General features: G+C 47.0%; 1 protein-coding gene across 1 annotated transcript in view; it reads left to right on the forward strand.

Moving 5' to 3' along the window:
- The first annotated feature begins 461 nt into the window (after positions 1-461).
- LRRC7 (leucine rich repeat containing 7) overlaps positions 462-16,340 on the forward strand; it is a 195,687-nt gene continuing 179,808 nt past the window's right edge. The window contains exon 1 of the mRNA XM_075287244.1: positions 462-826. The gene's annotated coding sequence lies outside the window, so the exon portion shown is untranslated. The remainder of the gene's footprint in view (positions 827-16,340) is intronic.

Here is a 16,340-nt window from a genome sequence, read left to right on the forward strand (position 1 = left end):
TGTATCTGTATAAGACTCTTGCACATGCTGCTAGCCCCCAGTACACACTGTACATGTATATAATCCCCTACTCAGGCTGAGTTGCTGTGCATGCTATATGTGTCTGTATAGGACTTTTGCACATGCTGCTAGCCCCCAGTACACACTGTACATGTATATAATCCCCCCACTCAGGCTGAGTTGCTGTGCATGCTATATGTATCTGTATAAGACTCTTGCACATGCTGCTAGCCCCCAGTACACACTGTACATGTATATAATCCCCCCACTCAGGCTGATCTTCTGTCTATGACAAGCTGCAGCTGCTCTGTCTGCAATGAGCCGGGGCTGCGGCAGGAGCTGAGGGAGAGACCCTCTATAGAAGCAGCAGAAGCCCCCTAGGTGTGTGCAGGGGAGGTGGGCGGCGTGACGTCACGCAGTGTGGGGGTGGGTGGTGCGGGGGCAGGAGGAGCTGCACAGGCTGGGAGCAGTGAATGAGGCTTCTGCTGCCGCTGCTGCTGTCACCGCTGCCCGGGCACTGTGGCTGCTGGAGACCCCCCCTTGTACCCGGGCACACATGCTCTGGAGCCCGGGGGTGATGCACCTGGATGGAGGTGGCAGAGGATGAGCCCCCCACTCTCAGCAGCTGCCATTAGCAGGTGTCATGCCATGTTACTGTGGAGCTCGGCTGCAGCTTATCCTACTCCTCTTCCTTATGGGGGCTAGCCCGTGGATGCACCTGAAGGACACCCTGTAGACCCCCCTCTACCCACCCTGAGGACCACCAGAACACTAGGAATAGCAGAGCAGAACCGGGCACTAATGGGCAATTTATCATCCCTCCAATGTGAGTATCTATGTGTCCTGGATGGGGGGTGGGATGGGGCAGATGCCCAAGTGGCACCCAAGTATGGAAGCATGTATTGCCTGGCATACACCATTGTGCACCCTAAATAAATCTGAATTGGGTGCTGTGGTCCCCAGTCACAAATGTGCTATGATCCTTCCAATGTCAGTATCTATGTGTCCAGGATGGGAGGGGGCTATAGGGCAGATGCCCAGGTAGCACCCAAGTATGGGGAGCATGCAATACCCAGCATTCACTATTGTGCACCCAGAGAAATTTGCATTGGAGACTGTGGTCCCTGAAATAAATGTGCAATGTGAGTATCTATGTGTCCTGATGGGGTGGGCTGGGGGGCAGATGCCCAGGTGGCACCCAAGTATGGGGCGCATGCACTGCCCAGCGTACACCATTGTGCACCCTGATGAATTTACATTGGGCACAAATATGTTATCATGCCTCCTATGGGGTATATGCTAGATCCTGCAGGGGCTGGGGGAGATGCTGCCAGGGGCCAACTCGGTAATGCCTGTGCCAGTATGGACCCTGAGAGATGTGGCATGCAATAGGGGGTTTATGTAATGAGGGTATTACTCTGTTCACTCTCATCCGTATCTACCTGCAGGTCAGTAGATGGGTGGGGGGGGGGATTTACACTGCTGTCACCCAGGTCTTGGAGCCACACATTGAGGTGCAGGCACAGTAGGAATCTGGAAAGATCTGCAATTGGTTCTATATAAAATGTTGTAGTCCATTTAACATATGTATACTGCTGGTCATTTGGTCTTGCATGGGTGGGGGTTTCTATCTTGGTGCCCCTCAGACATGGGCCAGCGCTGTATATATACCTGTATACCACTGCAGCCCCTGAGGGCTATGTTGTGAGTCCCACTGTAATAATATAATCATCCAAAGTATTTACCAGAGCTGGAGAGGGGGCTTTGCCCAGGTATCCCCCATGACTTAGGGGCACATATTCCAATGCCTGTACCACTATGGAATCAAACACACCTTGTGATATATAGTAATGGCCAGGGGGTGCCATCCGGGTGGCTCCCAAAACTGGGACACCCCATAGGTGAAGATAATGTACCTTGCTAGGCATATGGTTGGCTGTGTCCTGTAATAGTAATATTCTGTCTGATTTGTCCGGCTGTTGCCGGCTGGGGTACAGGGCAGTTTGTGTTGCCCACGTCTGGGGTACAGGGCAGTTTGTGTTGCCCTGGTGTGGTGTGCAGGGAGGTTTCTGTTGCCCACGTCTGGGGTAGAGGGCAGTTTCTGTTGCCCAGGTCTGGGGTGCAGGGCAGTTTCTGTTGCCCAGGTCTGGGGTGCAGGGCAGTTTGTGTTGCCCAGGTCTGGGGTGCAAGGCAGTATTACAGTGAATGCCCCTATTAGCTGGGTATAGTGGACAACGTAAAGCCATTTCTTCCAACTACAAGGGGTGCATATGTCCTGTCCAGGTTTTGGGTACTGCCTGCACCCCGGGGGTGCTGTTCTATACAAGGGGGGCATGTCTTCTGTCCAAGTTTTGGGTATTGCCTGCATCCTGGGGGTGCTCTATACAAAGGGTGCATGTCTACTGTCCAGGTTTTGGGTACTGCCTGCACCCCGGGGGCGCTGCTCTATACAAAGGGTGCATATCTACTATCCAGGTTTTGGGTACTGCCTGCACCCGGGGGTGCTGCTCTATACAAGGGGTGCATGTCTACTGTCCAGGTTTTGGGTACTGCCTGCACCCTGGGGGCGCTGCTCTATACAAGGGGTGCATGTCTACTGTCCAGGTTTTGGGTATTGCCTGCACCCCGGGGGCGCTGCTCTATACAAAGGGTGCATATGTACTGTCCAGGTTTTGGGTACTGCCTGCACCCCAGGGGCTTCTCTAGGCTTCTATATGTGTGATTCTCACTATATCATTCTGTGACTAGCCGGCGGAGGAGGAAAGTGCTGGCTATGGGATATTCACTCCTCAGACTATCGTGCCATATCAAGTCTTTGTGTCTGATGCTGTGTGATAATAATACTCTGACTGTCTCACGTCAGGGATGGATCTGGGCAGGGGCTGCAGTTCTGCCTGGAGATGGGCGCTGCTTTTTGGGGGATTTCATGCAGAGTGAATAGGATGGAGAGGAGCTGTCCAGACACTGGTGCTGAATACAGAAGAGATTGCTGAGGGAACCCCCATGACATAGACATAGTGTAGATTCATCATTACCTGACCTCCAATAGCAGATGTAGCAGTGCTGTACTGTGGGGGCTGGGAAGGAACCCCCGTACCCAATCCGTTATCTGCATAGGTATTGGTCATGCTTCTTCTGGCATCCTACCTCTTGGATGATCTCATTCCTATATATATTTATCTGTGTTTGAGACATAACACAGTGGTCGCCCCCTCCTCGAAGTTAATGGACCTAACAATTGGCTGGTGGCGATATGTGCCTGGATATGGAGAACATCATTATTACCATATAAATAATCTCATACCTGGGGGTCCCTACATGGTCCCCGCACACCAATCCACAACTTCATTTACTAAATAGATAGAGGCGGCTCCTGGACTTTAGTCCCGTTGGGCCTGTGCAGCTATTTTTGGAATAGAGATTTGGGCAATCAATGAATATGCAGAGGCGATGATCAATCCTCTCCCCGCCAGCGATCCTACAGATCATGTGCATCGCAATGTGAAGGCAAATGGCAGGCATCTGATAGATAGATAGATAGATAGATAGGAGATAGATAGATAGATAGATAGGAGATAGATAGATAGATAGATAGATAGATAGATAGGAGATAGATAGATAGATAGATAGATAGGAGATAGATAGATAGGAGATAGATAGATAGATAGATAGATAGATAGGAGATAGATAGATAGATAGATAGATAGATAGATAGATAGGAGATAGATAGATAGATAGATAGATAGATAGGAGATAGATAGATAGATAGATAGATAGATAGGAGATAGATAGATAGATAGATAGATAGATAGGAGATAGATAGATAAATAGATAGGAGATAGATAGATAGATAGATAGGAGATAGATAGATAGATAGATAGATAGATAGGAGATAGATAGATAGACAGACAGACAGACAGACAGACAGATAGATAGATAGATAGATAGATAGATAGGAGATAGATAGGAGATAGATAGAAAGACAGGAGATAGATAGACAGACAGATAGATAGATAGATAGATAGATAGATAGATAGATAGATAGATAGATAAGAGATAGATAGACAGATAGAAAGATAGATAGATAGGATATAGATAGAGAGATAGATAGATAGATAGATAGGAGATAGATAGATAGGAGATAGATAGATAGATAGATAGATAGATAGATAGGAGATAGATAGATAGATAGTTAGATAGGAGATAGATAGATAGATAGATAGATAGATAGATAGATAGATAGATAGGAGATAGATAGATAGGAGATAGATAGATAGCTCAATGCTGGACATTTCCCCAAAGACTGGAACAAAGGGCTCATAACCCCCATCTACAAGAATGGGGACCAATATGACCCCAACAACTACAGAGGGATCTGCGTCAGCAGCACGCTAGGGAAACTGTTCAACAGCATCATCAATAACAGAATCCTCACCTTCCTCACACAACACGGGGTCCTCAGCAAGAGCCAAGCAGGGTTCATGCCAAACCACCGCACCACAGACCATATCTACACCCTGCACAGCCTCATCAAGACGCACGTCCACAACACCAGAAGAGGCAAGATATTCGCCTGCTTCGTGGACTTTAAGAAGGCGTTTGATTCAGTATGGCACCCAGGCCTACTTCTAAAACTCCTAGAGAGTGGAATAGGAGGAAGAACGTACGACGTCATCAAGAGCTCCTACACCGGAAACCAGTGCAGTGTGAAGGTGAATGGGAAAAGGACCGCATACTTCCAACAGGCCCGAGGGGTCAGACAAGGCTGTAGCCTGAGCCCAACGCTCTTCAACATCTATATCAATGAACTGGCTACAGCCCTGGAGGCCTCACCAACCCCAGGCCTCACCCTGAACAATCGAGAGGTGAAGTTCCTGCTATACGCCGATGACCTCCTACTCCTGGCCCCCACCGAGAAAGACCTCCAAGAAAGCCTGTCAGTGCTGGAAAAATTCAGCACCACATGGGCCCTACCCATCAACCAGAAGAAGACCAAAATCATGGTATTCCAGAAGAAGGGCCACAATAAAGCCTCCACCACCTCACAATTCACACTGAACGGCTCCACACTGGAGAAAACCAACAACTACACCTACCTGGGGCTGGAGCTCAGCCAATCAGGAAGCTTCAAAGCAGCAATAGAAACCCTGAAAGCAAAAGCCTGCAGAACCTTCTACGCCATCAGAAGACAACTGTACCACCTCAAACCACCGGTGAGGGTCTGGATGAAGATATTTGACGCTGTCATCTCCCCGATCCTTCTCTATGGCAGTGAGGTTTGGGGCCCAGCCACCTACCCAGACCAGTCAAGGTGGGATTCCAGCCCAACAGAGAACTTCCACCTGGAGTTCTGCAAATACCTGCTACATGTGCATCGCAACACCACCAACATAGCCTGCAGGGCAGAGCTAGGCAGACTCCCCCTATGGCTCACCATACAGAAGAGGGCGCTAGCTTTCCAGGCACACATCCAGGGGAGCAAGCCCGACTCCTACCACCACCAAGCCTGGCTAAGCCACCTGAGCAAACCAGACATTCAACAACCAAACAGCAGCCAACCACCAAACCAAAAACACCAACAGATGATAACCAAGGCCGAAATAAAGGCGACCACAGAGGCAAACAGAGAGCGGTACATTGAAGAATGGAGAAACGAAATAAATAACTCCAAGAAACTCACCGTGTACCAATCCCTACAAAGGGACTACACCATGGCCACCTACCTGGAGAGAATACGCCACCCCAAGCACAGACAGACCCTGAGCCGGTACAGACTGAGCGCCCACAACCTAGAGATAGAGACGGGGCGATACAGACAGACGTACAAGCCACGGGAGAAGAGACTGTGCCAGCACTGTGACCAGGGGGCCCTAGAAGACGAGACCCACTTCCTGCTACACTGCACCAAATACTCAGCTATGAGGGCCGTCTACTACCAAAGACTCTCTGCCCACATCCCAGACTGGGAGAAGAGGAAACTCTACATCCTACTGGGAGAAGAAGAGGCCACTGTGGAGATCGCTGCCCAATACGTGTCCAGCTGTCACCAAACCAGAGGAAGATGAGACTCCATGGACTGTTATATTTATCCCAATACACCCGCCCCCACCCACCCCCACCCCCACCTCCCCATATAGCAGTCACCAACGAAGAGGAAGATGAGACTCCATGGACTGTTATAACCGAACCCCCCCCCCCATACCCACCACCCACCCAACCCAACTCCCCCACCCACCCACCCACCTTACTAGCTTTGGCAATGCCAAATACCTATTCGGACGTGCCAATAAAGCATTTTTGATTGATTGATTGATTGATAGGAGATAGATAGATAGATAGATAGGAGATAGATAGATAGATAGGAGATAGTTAGGAGATAGATAGATAGATAGATAGATAGATAGATAGATAGGAGATAGATAGGAGATAGATAGATAGATAGATAGATAGATAGGAGATAGATAGATAGATAGATAGATAGATAGATAGATAGATAGATAGATAGGAGATAGATATTGAGAGTTGGGACAGAACATATGATGTCTTTCTTCAGGAGATGTGCGGCCATGTTATGTCTGTTGTCACGTATAGATGGAGGTTCTCAGCACTCGTGTGATATAGAGTAGTGGTCTTCGGGCTGGGGAATTTTCAGGACTTATCTATCAGCTCTCTCGTGGACAGACATATCTTTAGGTTTCTTCTCCTTGGACTGATGTGGATTCTTACCCATCCCCCAAAATACCCTTGTGATACTTCCCCTCATTGGCTCTGTATGAGGGGCATCTGAGGCCATCGCTATACGATATATCCCATTTTCTGTAGTTCTTTGAGTTCTATCTGCCATGAATGGGAGAACGTTACGGCCAAAACCAAGGTGTGGGGGGGAAATTATAGAGGCAGGACCATCCATGGAGCCCAGAGAAGGGCAAACTGATGATGGTCTTGTCTTCTTCTATGGTCTGAGCCTTCCCAGAACTGCCTCTCTACATGGACAACTCAAGGACCCTGCCATACAGTCAATGGGAAGTGGGTACTCTAAGCCCCCCCAGCCAACTATGGGGAGGGTAACCTCTACAACCTCATCTCTATATCAGAATCGATGTTATTGGCAGAGTTCCTTTCCAGACATGGCCTCTCTTCCTATATACATATACGCTTTACCATAGAGTAGTAAGTGTTTCTATAGGATATGCTGTAACATCTATTAAGTGGGGGTCTCCATCTGTTGGGAGACTGGGGGACCTGTGATCAGTTCTACTATTGGAGGAGTAGGCCCCAGCAGACGGCCATTATACTCGGCCTACTCGGTGCTTGTCGGTCCCTTACAGACGGGCAGTGATATATTGTAATACAGACACAATGTAACACATCAATCCTCTGAAAATGTTACACAAATGTTATTAAAATTGTAAAAAAAATACAGAATAATAAGTTTTTTCCAATAAAAATGGCATTTATTGAATCAAAGTGATGAAACATAATAGACGCTATAGGTATCTGGTCTCCCTAGTAATAGACACATTGTAGGGACTGTGCGCTACACAGCAAAGGATGCAAAAAACTGAATTGTTAGGGCTTTGTTCTTAAGGGGTTAAATCTTACACTTCAACCTATAGAATCTGTGTTTGTTCAATGTCCCCCCCCCCCATGCACCACCAGCGTTCTCGCCCATGGGTGTAGCTACTCGGGTGCTATCAGGGCATGCCTAGGTGTTGGGGACTGAATATTTGCCCGGGGGGAGGGGCGCTCAGTTGGGCTTCGCTGGCACCTTCAGTGTGACTCTTCCCAGGGTCTTGACGTTTGCCTATGTGGCATGTTCAGGATGGTTTGGACGCTCTTGGCGCGATGGCTATAGGCTAGTCGTCACTTACTCTATTGCTATACCATAGAAATCTCAGACGGAGTATACAGCTGCTGAGCTGGAGGATACAGCGGCGGCCGGCACTGGCTGTCACTTAGGCGGTGTTTGCTCTCATTATTGTTACATATGTATCCACCGCAGGATATCATACGTTATGGTGCTCGTTGTGCGCGCAGAGCTGGTCTGACAGCCGACTAGTCCTTATAGGATGAACCTATGAGAATATGTATGGTATGGCGGTACACTATAGACTTCTATAGGTGACTTGTTATGGATGTGTACAGTACAGATATACAAGATGGCTGAGGTCATGAGATCTATAAATCAGCCGCACCGGGGAGAGGGAAACCTTTTTGTGCCTCGCTTTGCTCAGTCCTGGCCATGACGTTATTATAGTTTTATACTAATTGATATGTCCATGTGCGCTCAGCCGAGGTGTGAACACAGACATGAAGAGCCTGTCAGAGACAGCAAGAAGATCCTTGACTACAGGGACAGGCACAGGACCCCCATAACAGTGCTAGTCACATGACCGCTCACTACAGTGCCAACCACAGGACCCCCATAGCAGTGCTAGTCACATGACCGCTCACTACAGTGCCAACCACAGGACCCCATAACAGTGCTAGTCACATGACCGCTCACTACAGTGCCAACCACAGGACCCCATAACAGTGCTAGTCACATGACCGCTCACTACAGTGCCAACCACAGGACCCCCATAGCAGTGCTAGTCACATGACCGCTCACTACAGTGCCAACCACAGGACCCCCATAGCAGTGCTAGTCACATGACCGCTCACTACAGTGCCAACCACAGGACCCCCATAGCAGTGCTAGTCACATGACCGCTCACTACAGTGCCAACTATAGGACCCCATAACAATGCTAGTCACATGACCGCTCACTACAGTGCCGACCACAGGACCCCCATAACAATGCTAGTCACATGACCGCTCACTACAGTGCCGACCACAGGACCCCCATAACAGTGCTAGTCACATGACCGCTCACTACAGTGCCGACCACAGGACCCCCATAACAGTGCGAGTCACATGACCGCTCACTACAGTGCCAACTATAGGACCCCATAACAATGCTAGTCACATGACCGCTCACTACAGTCAGCTAGTCACATGACCAACTATAAGACACCATAACAATGACATTTACAGGACCCCCATAACGGTGACATCTATGGGACCTCATAACTGTAAATTCTATAGGACACCATAACAATAGCATCTACAGGACCCCATAATAGTGGCATTTAGAGGACCCCCATAACAGTGACATCTACAGGACCCCATAACAATGCTAGTCACATGACCACTCACTACAGTGCCAACCACAGGACCCCATAACAGTGCTAGTCACATGACCGCTCACTACAGTGCCAACCACAGGACCCCATAACAGTGCTAGTCACATGACCGCTCACTACAGTGCCAACCACAGGACCCCCATAGCAGTGCTAGTCACATGACCGCTCACTACAGTGCCAACCACAGGACCCCATAACAGTGCTAGTCACATGACCGCTCACTACAGTGCCAACCACAGGACCCCATAACAGTGCTAGTCACATGACCGCTCACTACAGTGCCAACCACAGGACCCCCATAGCAGTGCTAGTCACATGACCGCTCACTACAGTGCCAACCACAGGACCCCCATAGCAGTGCTAGTCACATGACCGCTCACTACAGTGCCAACTATAGGACCCCATAACAATGCTAGTCACATGACCGCTCACTACAGTGCCGACCACAGGACCCCCATAACAATGCTAGTCACATGACCGCTCACTACAGTGCCGACCACAGGACCCCCATAACAGTGCTAGTCACATGACCGCTCACTACAGTGCCGACCACAGGACCCCCATAACAGTGCGAGTCACATGACCGCTCACTACAGTGCCAACCACAGGACCCCATAACAGTGCGAGTCACATGACCGCTCACTACAGTGCCAACCACAGGACCCCATAACAGTGCTAGTCACATGACCGCTCACTACAGTGCCAACTATAGGACCCCATAACAATGCTAGTCACATGACCGCTCACTACAGTCAGCTAGTCACATGACCAACTATAAGACACCATAACAATGACATTTACAGGACCCCCATAACGGTGACATCTATGGGACCTCATAACTGTAAATTCTATAGGACACCATAACAATAGCATCTACAGGACCCCATAATAGTGGCATTTAGAGGACCCCCATAACAGTGACATCTACAGGACCCCATAACAATGCTAGTCACATGACCACTCACTACAGTGCCAACCACAGGACCCCATAACAATGACATTCACAGGACCCCATACGGTGACATTTAGAGGACCCCCATAACAATGGCTATTAGGAATATAATCCCCAGCACATGTCACTGTGTATCCCCAACACTCTCATCCTCCGTCCTCCTCACCTTGTTAAAGCCCTGCCCCCCCCCAATGGTGCCGCTTGTGCCAATAATCTGATATGTGGTGACTCCAGCCCTTCTGCCGTCACTTCACCCCCCATGGGCCGGCCCTGCTGTGACTTGTAGTGTTTTTTAGCCTTGCCACTTCTCCTCCTGCTCCTGTTTCATGGCCAAGGACCCGAGGCAGCCGGCACAGAGCGGGTGTCGGGGCTACGTGACAACTGCTTGTATGGTGTCAGTGCCTTGTCCGTGTCATTGTCACAGACGGTTCTGCGGTGGATGTCGGAGCATGGCTCATAAATGATAACAATAGATAAGAAATATCACAAATCTTTCCAGTTTAGAAGCCGACAGCGGCGAAGCACAAGAAGGTGTCAGGGCCGAGATAAACCGTCAGGCAGATGGAGAAATGGCGAAGACTCCTGGAGCGGAGAGCGAGCCACATGGAGAAAATATATATTAGAAGAGTTTATTACTGACGGCCAGTCCTTGGGTGGTCACAAATCAGTGGGGTCTGACTCAGCACGTCCACAGATCAGTTGTTTGAAGAGGTCACGGGTCTTGGGTGAGTCCTATGACTTCTGTGCTAAGGACAGCGCCACACATTGTATAGTGGCTGTGCTTGGTATTGCAACTGTACTAAGGACAGCGCCACACATTGTATAATGGCTGAGCTTGGTATTGCAGCTCAGTCCCATTCACTTGTACAGGACTGAGATGCAAACAACAAGTCTAATGTGATGTTGGTGTAGATAGAAAAGAGCCAAGACCCAATTGAACCCTCCTTCCATAGCTTTGGTGTTTGTTTCCCCAGCCATGTTCTGTCTCTAACTTTTGGCTATTTTATCGACCTTTGCACTCAGATCTCAGTCTTGTGGATTTTGCAGTGTATTAGCTAAGGATCGGTCAGAAAATCTGCATAAACTTCCTCTAATTTGTTTTTGTAACCCTCGGTGGCAATAACACAGCGATATCTGCACCAGATTCTGCACAATCTGGTTTACACTTGACATTGCAAATTTTCCTGCAGGTTTAAAACTTCCCATTCAGTGACAACTAGCGGAGATCTGGACCTGATGTATTATTGCATACAGTATATTTGTACAGGCTTTATGTCCTGACACTTTAATGGGATCACTTCTATAAGGGGTCCTGATGGCGGTTTCTCTGTGTTGGGTCGGAGTGCCCCTGAGCGGATCCACAATACAGTGACTCCTCTATACAGTGACACCTCTATACAGTGACACCTCTATACAGTGAAGCAGCTGCAGCCTCTGTGCACTATTGTGGATCAGAAATGACAAGTATTTTCCAGCGAGTGCCCACGGCCGGCTCTGAAATCCTTCTAGTGGAATTGATGCTTCATTGACAATGCCGTGTGTGTGCGCCTTATAAATAACTCCCCCTGTGATGCTACAGAAGATACCTGACGTGTTTGGCGGCCGCCGCGCTGTCACTTGTAGATGATACAGAGTATTACGGATAATTATATCCACCTGTAATACTGGGCGGCCTCTTATACTGTATAATGGCCATCTCATGTTATAATGTGGATCACAACCCCTCTCCATAAACCCTGCTAGGCCACATGGGAGCCATAGGGAGAGTCCTTGATCAGCCTGAGCTGGAAGCCAATGCAAGTACTGTCTGCCATTGTTGTCAGGTCTATGTAAAGGGCAGTCTCCCTCCAATGTGTTGCCGGTTGATGGGCATTCATACTCTGTCCTGTCAATCATTCCTTGTTCTGTTGCTCCTGGATAATCTCTTGACTGACCTGGATCTTGACCTCAGCCTTGTTCCCAGATATTGCCTTTGCCTTGTGCCTGGATTGTCTCCTGGTTCTCTTTTTGCTCCTCCTCTACCCCTTGGCTGTCTAGTCATGTACTTGCCCAGCATTGAGGGAGATGCCTAAAAAAGAGACAGGACAAGCCCTTTAAGGTAAAATGAGTGGGGTTCAGTTGGACCCTCCTTACTCTGCAGTGCCCTGGTACAAGACTTGGCTTCATGCTTGGGCCTCCTGTGCAGATGCCAAACTCATCCTCATGTTAGCTGGCCTATTTCTTATTGACCTGTGATCCACTGGCTTTGAATTGATAATTGGTGACTTGTATCGCAATTGTGAATTTTTGGGAAATTTTGCAAACTCTATGACCACTATAAATCCAGATCAGGTGACTCGTTTGTCTTGGATGTCCTCACCTGTCGGTCAGTGGTGTCCACTTTATGGCAAGGATTTGGCCACACGCTATGGTGACTTGTCTCTCAATGGTGAATTTTTAGTAAATGTAAACTCTATGAGCGTTGTAAATCCAAGTCAGATAACAATTTGGCTTGGTCGGCCTCACCTGTAGGTCAGTGGTGTCCACTTCATGGCTAGGAGAGGACGAGGACCTACGTGACACATAAGGCAATGCCAGACTCACACTGTGGCTTAGAATTAAAGCTCAGTGACTTGTCTCAAATGTTGCAAGTTCTATGACCCAACGAGGGCTATGAATTTGGGTCAGGTGTCAAATTTGGCCTGGGTGTCCTCACCTGGAAGTGAGTGATGTTTACTTTTTGGCTAGGAGTGGTTGAGTCTTATGTGATACTTACGGGCAATGCCAGCCAACCACTTTGGCTTTGAATGAATAATTGGTGACCTGTCTCAATGGCAAACCAATGGAGAGAATTTTTGTCCAATTTTGCAAACTCTACAAGCATTGTAAATCCAGGTGAAGTGACAAATTTGGCTTGGATGTCCTCACTTATAGGTGAGTGGTGTGGACTTATGTCATACATACGGGTAATGCCAGCCATCCACTTTGGCTTTGAATTAATAATTCGTGATTGGTGAACAGCTGGAGTGAATTTTTGGCTGATTTTGCAGGTCAAGTGACCAATTTGTCTTGGATGTCCTTACTTATAGTGTGGACTTACGTGATACATAGATATGGCCAATGCAGTTACTCAGTTTGGATTCAAATGAATTGGTTAATTGGTGAACCAACAGAGTGAATTCTTGGAAAATTTTGCAAACTTGATGAGCATTATAAAGCCAGGTCAGGGGACAAATTTGGATTGGATGTCCTTACCTGTAAGTGAGTGGGGTTAGTTTTGTGTCGAGGACTTACATGAGTCGCTGCCAATCTTGGCTTTGGATCACTACTTAATGACTCGTTTCATAATGGTGACCACTAGAGTGAATTTTTGCCAAATTTTGTAGCATGGTAAACCCCGGTCCAGCGACATGTTTGACTTGGATGTCGCCACTTCTAGGTAAGCGGTATGGACTCACATGATACATATGGGCACCGCCAGCCCTTCTTCTTATTGCACGTGATTTACATTTTTTAGTTGATAGAATAAATGTTTCACGCTGTCGTCTTTCAGGCAGAATTCGCCTCCTACGCTTGTACTGTGGGAAAGGAAAAAAAAAGGACACAAATTGCTAGTACTGTCAGGACTGACTGTAGAAGAACAGAGACAAACCAATAACAGTACAATCTGCAGCTATAAATGACTGCAGGTCACCAAATGGGAGCCCCTATTACTTTTGTTCTGTGCACTTATCCTGCCGGGTAGGATTTGATTGCGCGCTTGAAGCAGTTACTTGGCTTGGAGGAGGATGAGAGTAGCCTGCAATGAGGGGGATGTGATGGAGCATGGTGGATGAGGTCAACGTCTTAAAAGAAAAATCTAGGCTTTCTATAAGTGGCTATCATTCCTGTTCCTGGACGACCACATGATTGACTTCACTGTCTGACCACAAAATTATAAGTATATTATATTATACACAATATCATTAACCAAGAACCGTAAGATCATGTCAGGTGGAGGTCTCCCCAGATCAAGGTGTCTCTGCAATCCCTACCATACCCCGAAGATTGCAAGTATGGGGCCAGTCACAGACCATCAAGCTAAAATATGGTCATATTGTAAGTTTGGCTATGGGGACCCCATATTGTGTATATTACTCCTCTGAACTAGTCCTGAATGGAGAGGGAATTGTCTCCTGAGCTATAATGTCATTAAGTGCACAATGATGTTTTTGTATATAATATTCCCTCCCAGCAGGTGTATTATCCTGTACTGTGACATCACTGTGTGTATTATCCTGTACTGTGACATCACTGTGTGTATTATCTCTGTACTGTGACATCACTGTGTGTATTATCCTGTACTGTGACATCACTGTGTGTATTATCCTGTACTGTGACATCACTGTGTGTATTATCCTGTACTGTGACATCACTGTGTGTATTATCCTGTACTGTGACATCACTGTGTGTATTATCCTGTACTGTGACATCACTGTGTGTATTATCCTGTACTGTGACATCACTGTGTGTATTATCTCTGTACTGTGACATCACTGTGTGTATTATCCTGTACTGTGACATCACTGTGTGTATTATCCCTGTACTGTGACATCACTGTGTGTATTATCCTGTACTGTGACATCACTGTGTGTATTATCCTGTACTGTGACATCACTGTGTGTATTATCCTGTACTGTGACATCACTGTGTGTATTATCCTGTACTGTGACATCACTGTGTGTATTATCCTGTACTGTGACATCACTGTGTGTATTATCCTGTACTGTGACATCACTGTGTGTATTATCCTGTACTGTGACATCACTGTGTGTATTATCTCTGTACTGTGACATCACTGTGTGTATTATCCTGTACTGTGACATCACTGTGTGTATTATCCCTGTACTGTGACATCACTGTGTGTATTATCCTGTACTGTGACATCACTGTGTGTATTATCCTGTACTGTGACATCACTGTGTGTATTATCCTGTACTGTGACATCACTGTGTGTATTATCCTGTACTGTGACATCACTGTGTGTATTATCCTGTACTGTGACATCACTGTGTGTATTATCCTGTACTGTGACATCACTGTGTGTATTATCCTGTACTGTGACATCACTGTGTGTATTATCTCTGTACTGTGACATCACTGTGTGTATTATCCTGTACTGTGACATCACTGTGTGTATTATCCCTGTACTGTGACATCACTGTGTGTATTATCTCTGTACTGTGACATCACTGTGTGTATTATCCTGTACTGTGACATCACTGTGTGTATTATCCTGTACTGTGACATCACTGTGTGTATTATCCTGTACTGTGACATCACTGTGTGTATTATCCTGTACTGTGACATCACTGTGTGTATTATCCTGTACTGTGACATCACTGTGTGTATTATCTCTGTACTGTGACATCACTGTGTGTATTATCCCTGCACTGTGACATCACTGTGTGTATTATCCTGTACTGTGACATCACTGTGTGTATTATCTCTGTACTGTGACATCACTGTGTGTATTATCCTGTACTGTGACATCACTGTGTGTATTATCTCTGTACTGTGACATCACTGTGTGTATTATCCCTGTACTGTGACATCACTGTGTGTATTATCTCTATACTGTGACATCACTGTGTGTATTATCTCTGTACTGTGACATCACTGTGTGTATTATCCTGTACTGTGACATCACTGTGTGTATTATCCTGTACTGTGACATCACTGTGTGTATGATCTCTGTACTGTGACATCACTGTGTGTATTATCTCTGTACTGTGACATCACTGTGTGTATTATCTCTGTACTGTGACATCACTGTGTGTATTATCTCTGTACTGTGACATCGCTGTGTGTATTATCTCTGTACTGTGACATCACTGTGTGTATTATCTCTGTACTGTGACATCACTGTGTGTATTATCCTGTACTGTGACATCACTGTGTGTATTATCTCTGTACTGTGACATCACTGTGTGTATTATCCTGTACTGTGACATCACTATGTGTATTATCCTGTACTGTGACATCACTGTGTGTATTATCCTGTACTGTGACATCACTGTGTGTATTATCCTGTACTGTGACATCACTGTGTGTATTATCCTGTACTGTGACATCACTGTGTGTATTATCCTGTACTGTGATATCACTATGTGTATTATCCCTGTACTGTGACATCACTGTGTGTATTATCTCTGTACTGTGACATCACTGTGTGTATTATCCCT

Source organism: Leptodactylus fuscus, chromosome 9, assembly GCF_031893055.1.
Source record: "Leptodactylus fuscus isolate aLepFus1 chromosome 9, aLepFus1.hap2, whole genome shotgun sequence".
NCBI lineage: Eukaryota > Metazoa > Chordata > Amphibia > Anura > Leptodactylidae > Leptodactylus > Leptodactylus fuscus.